Consider the following 12699-nt stretch of genomic DNA (forward strand, 5'->3'; position numbering starts at 1 on the left):
TCCGCCTTCCCCCGCGGCAGTGGCCCCTCCAACAGCCGCAGCAGTGCCGCAACCGCCTTCGGCCGCCCCGCCTCCCAGGACGAGACGTCGCCGCTGGCCTGCCAAGCTTCGAGGTGCTGCCGGCCGCCGCCGCGCCTGCACTGGCGGGGCCATCCCCAATGGCAGCGGCCACGGCAACGGCGCAGCCAGCGCCTCTGCTACAAGCGGCTGGCGGTGGGACAGGCCGCAGCTGCAACGCCGGAGCCGCCGCCGCCAGAACACCCACCCCTTAGACTCTGTGCCACCACCAAGCATGCTCCACACCCTTTCTTCACTACCCTTGAACGCCTCCGGTAGGGCCCGCGCCGGGGAGACACCTGCAGGAGCCCCCAGCTGACGCGGGAGGCTCTCAGCCCGGGCCCATCCACGGCCTCGGGTGTGCGGCCGCACAGCCACCCCCACCAACTCCATTGGCCCGCTAGCACCTGCTGTATTTACACTACAGCAGGCTTAATTACTAGTACCTTAAATAAAACTTCATTGGACTTAAAGGTACTGATGGACTCAAACTTTGTTCTGCTGCTTCAAACCAATAGGCTACGCAACTGAGACTACCAGGAATAATCTCTCTGAAAACTGGGGGGGGGGGTCCTTAATTAAAATATTTCTATAAGCAGACGGTTTTTATAGTCTCCACTCAGCACAGTAGAAAAAGCATGGTTTGAATAAAAATAATAACAAAAGTGGCATGCAAATAAATGACTCTTTAAAATCACATTTATCGGACCTGAAACCACCAGCCTCCTTTTACTGGTTCAGATCTAATTGTCATTGGATGGAAGCTCTTTCTGTTACCAGACGTGACTGTGAGGAATGAGGAGAATACAAATAAGTTATAAATGTTCATCTACGTATTCAGGATTTTCCCCCAATTGTTATAGCATTTTCCCATAACAACCTGTATCTACCCTTGGTCTTTCAGTCAGAAAGGATGAACCTTAAGATCCTGGTAAGCCCTTCCCATAGTTACAATAGTTCTCTTCAGACTTTGTCCATGCCTTTATTGCACACAGGAAAATGCATGTACTCACTGGACCCATCACAATGTCCATATGTCCAGGCAAGCATCTGTCAGGATTGTAGAATCTCTGTCATAAATTAGCTTGAATTAGCCTGAGTTCCTCCATGTCAGTTATATTACTTTATTGGACCTGGCGCCTGCTTGCTCCAGGCCTTGTAGTTTTGCCAGCTATAAAAATGAGTAGTGATGTTATGTTAACCTTATCTTGTTGTGGCCTCACGGGAGTGTTGTCACCTCTTCAAGGTTGTGAGAATGAAATCCTGTTTATGTTACACATATGTCTTTTCTCTCCTGCCCCCCTCCCTTGGGAACTGTCAAGTTTTGGGCGGGAGAAATGTATTGATAAGCTGGGGCAAATCTGGCCTCTGGTCAGATTTGACTTTTCAGTCTCTTGCGTATAGTGCTAATCAATAAAACTCTTTATTAAGAAGTTTGTTGTGAGTTTCCTGTACGTTTGACATTAAGTCAAATCTCACAACTCCTTTCACCTGCCAACATGCAGGGCGAAGGAAATATTTTCACAGAGCAAGGAGAGGGCCTGGATTGGGACCTCTCCCAGGGCGACGGTGCCGGGGTGGGACCGTACAGCTCGGGCATGCTCAGGGCCGTGACAGGAGCAACTCCTGGGCCCGAGGATTTTTTGGAACGACATGTCACCGAACGCAGGCGATTGTCGAAGTATGACCGACCTACTGGGGACGAGCAGTGGCCGGAGCATCTTGGAATGCCTAGCTATGGGTTGGAGCCCGTCGGTGACACCCAGGACCTGCAGTACAAGCTGGACAGAGTGACCAACTGGCTGCAGGACCTCTCGGGTCGGTTGGATCCAGAGGAGCAACGCCGAACACAACGCCTGCTGCGGGAGGTGCTCGGTGGAGGCGCGCACGACACCAGTGGACGGAGATCGGGTGGTCTGCTCGCCCTGCGTGAACGCGAGACGGCCGCGATGCAAGCAGCTGCGGAGGCCGAGGCGGCGGCCCGGGCGAGAGCGCAGAGGGAGAACGAGGACGAGGAGCGCGAAGACGCCGAGGACGGCGGAGCGGGGGAAGGAGCCGGAGCTGGCGGCGCGGGAGCAGATGACGGAGCGGCGGCGGCGGCTGCGAACGTGGCAGGGGCCGAAGCTGCGGCGGCGGCGGCAGCGCGAGAGGCGGCGGCGGCCGCGCGAGCGGCGGAAGCAGCAAGAGCGGCAGCGGATGCGAGAGCGGCGGCAGGAGCGAGGCGAGGCATCGGCCGTGGGGCGAGAATCCCGTTGCCGGTGGATTGGGGCCAGGGACGCCTACCGCCTCACCTCCGGGGAGTGGAAATGCGGAGCACCTATAAATTCAAGGCTAAGTTTTCGGGGGACCCCGCAGCCTTTTCTACGTTCCTGGTGCATCTCCAAGCCTACATGATGGACATGGGGTTCACTTTTCATGATGACGCCGAGCGCGTGCGGTTTGTGGGGGAAGCCCTGGAGGGCAAGGCTGCAAAATGGTTCCTGGACTTGTACCGTTACAACCCACGAGCCATACGCAATTATAACCACTTCCTGCGTTCCATGCGCCAGATGTACGTGGAACCATTTGAGAGAGAGACGGCGGAGAAGAAACTCAGGGCTCTGAGGCAAGGAAAATTGTCAGTGGTCGCGTACGCCAGAGAATTTAAGGAGCTTTCCTCCTCGGTGCCGGATTGGACCGAGCCCCAACGCGTGCTCGCGTTCGTGGGGGGTCTCTCGCCAGACCTGTTCAACAAGTGCCTCCTCTTAGATGACCCGCTTACGGTCGACGGATGGGTCCAACTGGCTGGGGAGATGGAGAATCGTCTGGAGAGGGCCGCAATGGTCCAGGAGCTTGCAGGAAAGACTGGAGCAAAAACCTCCACCCCCGCGAAAGTCAAGCCGAAAGCAAAGTTGGAGCCGACCGAACGCACTCGGCGTATGGAAAAAGGACTGTGCTTGGGATGTGGCCAAGCTGGTCACTTCCTCGCACAATGCCCATCGAAAGCGGCGAGCGGGGCGAAAGTTGCTAGCAGCCCCCCGGTGAAAGCCCAACCTGCCAAGAAAGCCGCCCCGAGGAAAAGTGCTAAGTCTCTGCTGGTGCCGATTGGCGCTGTGACGGCAGTGGAAGACTCAGAGGAGGGCAGCGGTCAGGATGGCGAGGATCAGGCAGAGGAGCAGTCGGGAAACGAAGACGGTCTGCTGTAAAGGCGCCCCGCCAGCAGGCCGCCAATAGGGGCAAAAGCGCGGTGAGTGATTCTCCCTTGCTACTCCTACCTGCCACCCTCTCCAACCCCAAATCGGGCAAAACGGTGGGGGTCCGGTGCATCGTGGACTCGGGGTGCACCCAATCCCTAGTAAGCCCCGCACTTGCCGAGACTCTGGGGGTGGGTAAGGTGCCGCTGGGTGAGCCTCTGCCGATCACCCAACTAGATGGAAAGTGCGCTCCCGGAGGGGAAGCCATAGTGAAAACGCGCCCCATGGACTTGGACATTAAGAAACATTGGGAGCAGATCCAACCCTTGGTAGCGCCCCACTCTGCTTTTCCATGCGTGTTGGGGTTGGATTGGTTGAGGGAGCATGACCCCATGGTAAAGTGGAAAGAAGGGACGGTGGAGTTCACCTCCCCTGATTGCAAGCAACACGCCCGGCCGCAGCTTCTCCCGGGCAAGGAGGTAGTGGCGGCGTTGGGGCCCGTAGGGATTGGGGCCCTCCCTCCGGAGTACCGGGATTTTGCGGATGTGTTCGCGGAATCTGAGTGCAACCAGCTTCCCCCTCAACGAAAGACTGACTGTGCCATCGAATTAAAGAAAGGGGAATCCCTCCCGAAAGCCAAACTCTATTCAATGAGCCCGAGGGAGATGGCTGAACTCAGGGAGTTCTTGGACAAAAATCTTGCCAGGGGGTTCATCAGGCCCGCTACGTCACCCCTGGCGGCCCCGGTCCTTTTCGTGAAAAAGAAAGACGGGTCCTTGCGCCTCTGCACGGACTACCGGGGTCTGAATGCTGTTTCTACTTGTAATGCCTACCCGCTGCCTTTGATAAAAGACTTGCTTGGTCACTTAGGGAAGGGCGCGGATCTTCACGAAACTGGACTTGAGGGAGGCCTATTACCGGGTCCGGATAAAAAAGGGTCACGAATATTTAACTGCTTTCAACACCTCCCTGGGGCAATGCCGTTCGGCCTCGCCGGCGCTCCGGGCGTGTTCATGAATATGATCAATGAAATTATGCACGATTTATTGTATCAGGGGGTGTTGGTGTACATTGATGATATTTTGGTGTATTCTGAAAATGTTGAGAGTCATGCAGATCTGGTCCGCGAAGTGCTCCGCCGCCTGCGGGAGCACCAATTGTTTGCCAAACTTTCAAAATGTGAGTTCCACCGAGATGCGGTAGAATTTCTGGGTTTCCGAGTTTCCCAAGCTGGGATTGAAATGGACCCCGGCAAAGTGCGGGATTTGTTGGCTTGGGAACCCCCTCGCACAAGGAGGCAGTTGCAAAGTTTCTTAGGATTCGCAAACTTTTACAGAACGTTCATTCCCAGTTTCGCCAAGGTGGCATTGCCTCTCACTGACCTGTTAAAGACGAAACAGGGGGGAAAGGCTGAGAGCCGCCCTGGTGCGCCGCTCCAGTGGACCCCCCAGTGTCAGGAAGCTTTTGAGAGGTTGAAACTACTGTTTACCTCTGAGCCGGTGCTGGCCCATGCCGACCCCACTAAGCAATTCACCGTGCAAGTAGATTCTTCGGATGTGGCAATGGGGGCCGTGATCCTACAGGGTGGGGAGGATGGGAAGTTACACCCACTGGCCTATTTGTCAAAAAAGTTCTCCGGGGCTGAAAGAAACTGGGCGATTTGGGAGAAAGAGGCGGCTGCAGTGAAATTGGCTTTATCCACCTGGAGGCATTGGTTGGAAGGGTCCGCAGTCCCCTTCGTAGTATGGACGGACCACAAAAACCTCCAGGCGCTCAAGCAGCCCCGCTCGCTCTCAGCGAAACAGATGCGGTGGGCGGAGTTTTTCTCTCGGTTCAGCTTCTCCCTCAAGCATCTGCCGGGCAAAATGAACTTTTTGGCGGACGCCCTGTCGCGCCTGCCCCAGTACAACAGCAAGCGCGACCCATTGGTGGATACAGTTTTTACCCCCGCCCAGCTGGGGATGGCCGCGGTGACGCGCAGCCAAACAAAATCTGGGACGTCCATTCCGGGGGGCTGGGTCCAAAAGGAGGTGTTACAGGACTCTGAATTCCACTCCCTCCGCCCAGACCTAACTGAGAAAGGGGGGTTGTTTTTCAAAGGCGAGCGGCTTTTTGTCCCCGCAGCGGCGCGCGGGGACGTTTTAAAACTTTGTCACGATGCGAAAACCGCTGGACATTTTGGGTTTGTGAAAACCTTGCACCTGATCCGGAGACATTACTGGTGGCCATCTCTGCGCAAGGATGTGGAAAAATACGTGCAGGGGTGCCCCACTTGCATCATCTCTAAACCAGCTGGTGGGAAGAAAAAGGGATTGTTGCAGCCCCAGCCCACCCCCTCCCGTCCGTGGACTGATGTCACAATGGACTTTATCACAGACCTGCCTCCCAGCCAGGGGAAAACCGTCATTTGGGTAGTGGTGGACGCTTTTTCCAAGCAAGCCCATTTCATCCCTTGCGCTGGCTTGCCCTCAGCAGCCAAATTGGCTTCATTGTTCGTGACCCACATACTACGGCTGCACGGGATCCCGGGGCGCCTGCTGACGGATCGGGGCCCCCAGTTCGTTGCCAAGTTCTGGCGGGAGCTCTTGAGACTGTTGGGGGTGGAGCAAGCCCTCACTTCGGGCTATCACCCGGAGTCAAATGGCCAGACTGAAAGGGTGAATCAAATCCTTGAACAATATTTACGCTGCTTTATCAACCACCAGCAGGATGACTGGGTCGCCCTTTTGCCACTAGCTGAGTTTGCCTACAATAATGGGGCCCATTCCTCCACGGGTGTGTCCCCCTTTAAGGTGGTGTACGGGACTGATTTAGTGGCTGCGCCCACCTGGGAGCTGAATTCTTCCGAGGCTCCCGATGTCAATAAGTGGGCCGAGACAATTAGTGCAGGGTGGCCAACAATAGTTGCTTGCCTCAAAGACGCGAAACAAGCTTATAAAACCCAGGCAGACAAGAAAAGGGCACCGGCACCCGTATGGAAAGTGGGAGACTTGGCCTATTTGTCCACCAAGAACTTACGTTGCCAACAAAAATCAAAGAAACTTGGTCCCAAATATGTGGGGCCCTTCAAGGTTGTGAAACTGATTAATGCTGTAACTGTGGAGCTAGCTTTGCCCAAAACTTACAGGAATGTGCATCCGGTTTTTCATTCCAGCCTGCTGCGGAGAGCCCCTGCCCCGGATGCGTGGCACCCCCCTCCAGCTACACCGGTGCCGATTTACATCGATAAAGACACCCACTATGAAGTCAACCAGATTTTGGACTCTCGTGTGCACAAGGGTCGTCTCCAATATTTGGTTGATTGGAAGGATTTCCCTTCAGGAGACAAGGAGTGGGTTGAAGCTGTGAACGTGAAGGCGCCCCGCCTTCTCCGGGCTTTCCATCGTGCTTTCCCTGACTGCCCCCGCCCTGTAGATGCCGGCTAGGTGGGGAAAGTTAATTTTAGTGCGGAGGGATGTCAGGATTGTAGAATCTCTGTCATAAATTAGCTTGAATTAGCCTGAGTTCCTCCATGTCAGTTATATTACTTTATTGGACCTGGCGCCTGCTTGCTCCAGGCCTTGTAGTTTTGCCAGCTATAAAAATGAGTAGTGATGTTATGTTAACCTTATCTTGTTGTGGGCTCACGGGAGTGTTGTCACCTCTTCAAGGTTGTGAGAATGAAATCCTGTTTATGTTACACATATGTCTTTTCTCTCCTGCCCCCCTCCCTTGGGAACTGTCAAGTTTTGGGCGGGAGAAATGTATTGATAAGCTGGGGCAAATCTGGCCTCTGGTCAGATTTGACTTTTCAGTCTCTTGCGTATAGTGCTAATCAATAAAACTCTTTATTAAGAAGTTTGTTGTGAGTTTCCTGTACGTTTGACAGCATCTACAGAGAACCCATACATACATAAAGAGAAATACACTAAGGTTACTGCCGCATGGAGCTATTTTTGGAGCAACCTTGTGACATTTTGCCCTGTTATCAAATTTCTTGATTCTACCTGTTTTGCCCCAGTCTTACCCAAAACTGGTTTCAATATAATCTTTTTCAAACGATCACTAGCAAAATGCATTTACACACTGTGTGACTAGGAAGGTGCTCAGTTTTGAAGGTCCTGCTCACATCCATGCCATTTTCCTTGCCTCAGCACCTTGTGACTGCCATTTTCCCCATCATTCCTTTAATTTGGTAAGAGTAGATCACTATGTCATTATAATGTTCTAATGATCTACTGTAGTAATCTACTAGTTGTTGTCAAACCCCAATGTTCATTTTTTAAAGTTAACGTCTAACCCTTTTAGTTATAAATCCATATGAAAAAGAACTAGAGGCTTACTCTGTATTCCCCCCTGAAAGATGGAAATTCAAAGGAATTATTAGAATGTGGCAATAGACTTGTTATCCTGTTACTACACTATAGTGAGCATAAGAGAAGCTATGTTGGATCTGGCCAGTGGCCCATCCTGTCCAATACTTGGTGTCATGCAGTGACAAAAACCCAGGTTCCATCAGGAGATCCAGAAGCCCTCCCATTGTTGCCTCCAAAGCACCAAGAATACAAAGCATCACTATCCCAGACCTAATGTTCCATCTATATCTTGTGGATAATAGCCGTTGATGGACCTCTATTCCATTTTTACCCAATCCTCTCTTGTAGCTGTCCATTCTTGGAGCTACCACCACTTCTTTTAAGAGTGAATTTCTCCTGTTAATTACTCTTTGGGTGAAGAAGTACTTCCTTTTATTTGTTCTAAGCTTACTGCTCGTTAATTTCATAAAGTCCCTCTTTCTCTACTTACACTGTCCCATGTATAATTTTTTAAACATATCACCCCTTGATTGACATTTCCCCAAACTTAAGAGTCTTAACCTTTTTAACTTTTCTTTATAGGAAAGGTGTTTCACCCCTGAATCATTGTAGTTGGACTTTCTCCAACGCTATAATATCAAAAAAGAGGTGCAGGATTCCAAATGAGGTCCCACTACAGATTTATACAGGGGCATTATGATACCAGCTTATTTATTTTCAATACCTTTCCTAATAATCCCCAGCAGAGCATTTGCCTTTTTTATTGCAGTCACACATTGAGTCGGCATTTTCAATGAGTTATTTACCAGGACCCCAAAATCTCTGTCCTTGTCAGTTACTGTCAATTCAGACCCCATCAACATATATTTACAGGTAGGATTTTTGGTTCCAATATGCATTACTTTGCAATTGCACACATTGAACCTCATTTGTCAAGTTGATACTCACTCGCCCAACCTTGGAGAGATCACTCAGGAGCAACTCACAGTCCTTCCTGGCTCTTACCGTCCTGAGCAACTTAGTGTAAGCCACAAATTTAGTCACTGCACTGCTTATTTCCAACTTCAAGTCATTAATATACAAGTTAAAAAGCACCGGACCTAGTAGCAAGCTCTGCTTACCACCTCTACTTTGAAAACTAACCATTTATACACACTGTCTGGTCCCTGTTAATTAACCAGTTTCATAAGAGATCTTTCCTCTCATCCCAAGGCAAATCTAGGCAAACACAAGCCAGCCTCTGGACAGCCTTGGGATGCAGGCAATGTCATGTGGTTCTAAAACCCACTAGCAACGAGGGGCTGTCCAGGGGTAGATTCCTCAAGTGGAAATGGTAAAAAAATTCCAAATCAACAAAAATATATGGGGGGGTGTTAAATTGCCTCCCAAATAAAAAAGTATGTGCATGCACAGACAACACACTTACCACTAAAGCTGGGGGTAGTTGCTGCCACGTGGAATCACTTTAGTTGTGGCCACCTTGGTGGAGGATGCTGGGACTGGCTCCTTGCCTGGCTATAGCAGCATCAGATGCCAAGAAAGACCAGCTACAGAGCTTCTACTGAAGTCCTCCTGAGGTGTGGTCGGGGAAGTTTTGGGGACAAACCCCTGGGAGCTGCAAAGGGCTCACCACCATTGATGGTGAATTGAGGGGGGAAGGCTCAGCAGACCTGTCAACTGGAAGCCTAGGCAGGGCTTGCTGTGGCTGCTGTTGTCACTAAATGGGGGGGGGGAGGAGGAGGCTTGGCAGGGCTAGCAGCAATGGAGAAGTGGTGGTGATGTGTGGAGAGAACCTTTGGTATACCATTGCTGATCAGGAAGTGAAAGCCTCAAGGATCACAGCAGTGATGGGGCTAATTAAGATGGTGAGAGGAATTCCCCCTCCGGGGAATTGCAAGTCCCTACTAGTTCCATTCTATTTCTCATTTTATTCTGTTATTTAAACTCTCTCACACTATTACAACTGCTCTCCATTTCTATTTTTCCCTTCCTTGCCTTGGGAATAATGATTCAGGCTTTTCCTGAGTCTGAAAAAAGTGTGGGGCACAAAAGGACAATGGAGAGGACATGCAAGAGTGGAAGCATGCTCTTGGGTGCTTCCACTCTTCTTCAAACTCTGGGGAACTATCAGTGGTCAGGAAGCCAAAGGTCCTCTGTTTAACATCAAAACGAATCAACAGATTTATGACACCAAAACAGGGTTGCCTTGTCTCCTCAACCTCCAGCAGAGAATGTGTGTTGGGTTGCCAGATCCAGGTTGGGAAACTCTTGCAGATTTTGGGGTGGAGCCCAGAGTGGAGAGGAACTTTAGTAAAGTGCAATGCCTTAGATTTCACCTTCCAAACATGATCTGTAATTCCGGGAAGATCCCCAGGTCCCACTGGGAGGCTGGCATCCTTATATCGTAATGCCAAAAAAGCCCAGATGGTAAAGCCTTCTGTGCAATTCACAGCTGGTCTTACCACAGTTGTCTGCTTCTTTAGAATGCTTTTGTTTCCCCACCCCAAACCTCTGGGGCAATTCACAATCCTATAACTTAAAAAAAAACTTTAAAATACAATAAGCTATAAAATATGTTTAAACCCAAAGTCCAAATAACAGCCTCCCCAATTTAAAGAACATTACCCCATGACCGTAAATAAACATAACAAAAACGAGGACCCTCAGTTTAATATTGCATTGCAAATGCAATCCAGCAATATCAGCTCATCCCAAGTAAACTTCCATTTGAACAAGACTGTTTCTCCTGAACAGGTAGCAGGATGCTTGGGAAAAACCTTGGAAAGCAAAAGTAGGGTGGGGGGGTTGTACGTGAGATAAATTCCTAAACTCACTGGAGTAGAAAAGGGGAAGCAAGTAGCAAATTATGTACCTAGCAGGTTCAAAGCTAACTTGATTAAGCAACCCAGTTACAGAAATTAACTGGAGGGTATTTTTTTTCCATAGCCAAACTGATCGTGGGCAAGTCTTTTTGCAGGCAAAATAATATGAGTTAGACTAGTGAAAGGTTTTATTTCCCAGGAATGTCAAGGTTTCTGCCAACAGAGATGCCCTGCTGATTTCAAATTAGGATGGTGATGGAAGAAATGGAATGGTAGGGTATAGGAAACACTACAGGTGTAGTCTAACATTCAGCCTCCAGAAATCTACAATTCATGTACCAGCCTTATTGCTTTAGACTGCCACATGGCAGACTTCAACTACAGATATGGAAGGAGATACCAGAAAGCTCTTAGAGACTGCTGAATTAAGCCAGTTCTCTATGTCAGATGTAGATCAGAAACAAGTTGGCAGAAGAATAGTAATCACACCAGTGAAGAACCAGAACTGAGCCCTAGGATTGTGCTTCTGCTTGTAAGTGAAACAGACTAAAGAAACACAGAACGGGACCTGAATTTTTCAGGGTTACTGTTGTCCTGAAGTGTGGGCACAGAAAGAAGCCAAGTCTGCACACCATTCACTTCCATCCTGCATCCCAAGCTCCCAGCCACACATTACAAACGCCTCAAAAACTCCTGTCATTATCCTTTGCATGTGCTTCCGTAACACCTGAGGCTGGTGACAGACAATACTTTTTAAGAGACTAAAAGGTGAGATGAGGCATAATTGCCCATGACATGCTTGCTCAGTTCTATGGCACATCCATTTAGAGGTCTGTCATCGTTTGAATGGCTTCTGAAACCTGCAGACCCTTTCATGCAAAAGAAATGAGTTCATGAGGGAAGCAGCATTTCCATTTCACACCCTTCAACTCTCTTAAAAACCATTGTCTATCTCCTGCCTAAAATTAGCTACAGAAATGCAGTTTTGTAAATATTGGTGTAAATGAAATGTGCTAAATCTCAGTCATGCAGGAAAAATAAGTTCTCCCCCAGACCGCCTAGCAAATGAAAAATGAAGTTTCCCTCTACCTTGCCCTTCCTGGACAATGAAATAAAAGGAGAGTCACTTACCTGAAGTTATTGTTTCATTGCAGCGCCAAACAGAAGTCTTTGTTTATTTCTCTCCACTTTCCTTCCACTGTGTGGTATCAACTTGTACAGACCAAGAAAAAAAAATCACTTTCTCAAAGTAATTCACACAAAGCCTCTATCCCCCCCCCCAAAACAAGAAAAATATACAGAAGCCTCTTCCCCCTGGAGCTCACCTCATTTTGATAAAAGTGCTGCTGACAAGCCAGGCTTCAACCTCTGAGAGTGAATGACAGCCCCTACCCTTCAAAGCTGGATGTACTGTTAGATACTGAAGAGAGAGGGAGAAAAGAGTGCGTTTACCAAACAGCAGAACACTGGGAGAAAGGGAGCCGGTGGCGGCTGCTGTTCATGCATTGTTCAGCCACTGCGGGGCTTCTTACATAGATGAAATGTCCTATGGTGATCATACTGGATTCCTTCCCAATGAAATACAGTTGCAGACAGCGTGTCTATGCCAAATCACCATTCAGGGATTCAGCAGGTCAGAAGAACTATGTTTGACTGTGACAATGATCTGCTTCACCATCCTGGGCAAATCACTTCTGTGCTTTGTAGCATTGATGGTGCCTTGCTTTTACATATACCTGATTCCAGGAATCATTCTTTCCTAGGTGTATCCGCATTAGATCACTGAGGACAGCTGCTGGACAGTAGAGGAGAATGTTGTACGTTGCTTTGGCTCCCTAGGGGGAGAACAGTGTGGTATACATGGAGTAAATAAATAAATTACCATAACCAAGCCTATCATTTTGGGAATTGAAAGTGCTCCCCAGTAGGTGTGATGTTGTTGTTATTGCCATCCACTCAGTCATGTTTGACTCTAGAAGAAGAAGAAGAAGAAGAAGAAGAAGAAGAGTTGGTTCTTATATGCCGCTTTTCCCTACCCGAAGGAGGCTCAAAGCGGCTTACAGTCGCCTTACCATTCCTCTACCCACAACAGACACCCTGTGAGGTGGGTGAGGCTGAGAGAGCCCTGATATCACTGCTCGGTCAGAACAGTTTTAGCAGTGCTGTGGCGAGCCCAAGGTCACCCAGCTGGCTGTATGTGGGGGAGTGCAGAATCGAACCCAGCATGCCAGATTAGAAGTCCGCACTCCTAACCACTACACCAAACTGGCTCTCTATCAGCACAAATGCCATTTTTTTAAAATTAATTAAACTTCTATATTACTTAACATCAACCCTCCTCTCTGGTAAACT

General features: G+C 49.6%; 1 protein-coding gene across 6 annotated transcripts in view; it reads right to left on the reverse strand.

The window, feature by feature from the left end:
- LOC143832340 (neuropeptide Y receptor type 2-like) overlaps window positions 1-12699 on the reverse strand; it is a 212468-nt gene that overhangs the window by 36566 nt on the left and 163203 nt on the right. For 4 of the 6 annotated variants that reach the window (XR_013229206.1, XM_077326593.1, XM_077326589.1 and 1 more), the window contains exons 2-4: window positions 12084-12182; window positions 11673-11767; window positions 11479-11559 (exon numbers count right to left, since the gene is read on the reverse strand). The gene's annotated coding sequence lies outside the window, so the exon portion shown is untranslated. Of the gene's footprint in view, window positions 1-766; window positions 962-11478; window positions 11560-11672; window positions 11768-12083; window positions 12183-12699 lie in introns of those variants that run through there. The other 2 variants (XM_077326591.1, XM_077326592.1) reach the window with 2 other exon arrangements.

Source organism: Paroedura picta, chromosome 3, assembly GCF_049243985.1.
Source record: "Paroedura picta isolate Pp20150507F chromosome 3, Ppicta_v3.0, whole genome shotgun sequence".
NCBI lineage: Eukaryota > Metazoa > Chordata > Lepidosauria > Squamata > Gekkonidae > Paroedura > Paroedura picta.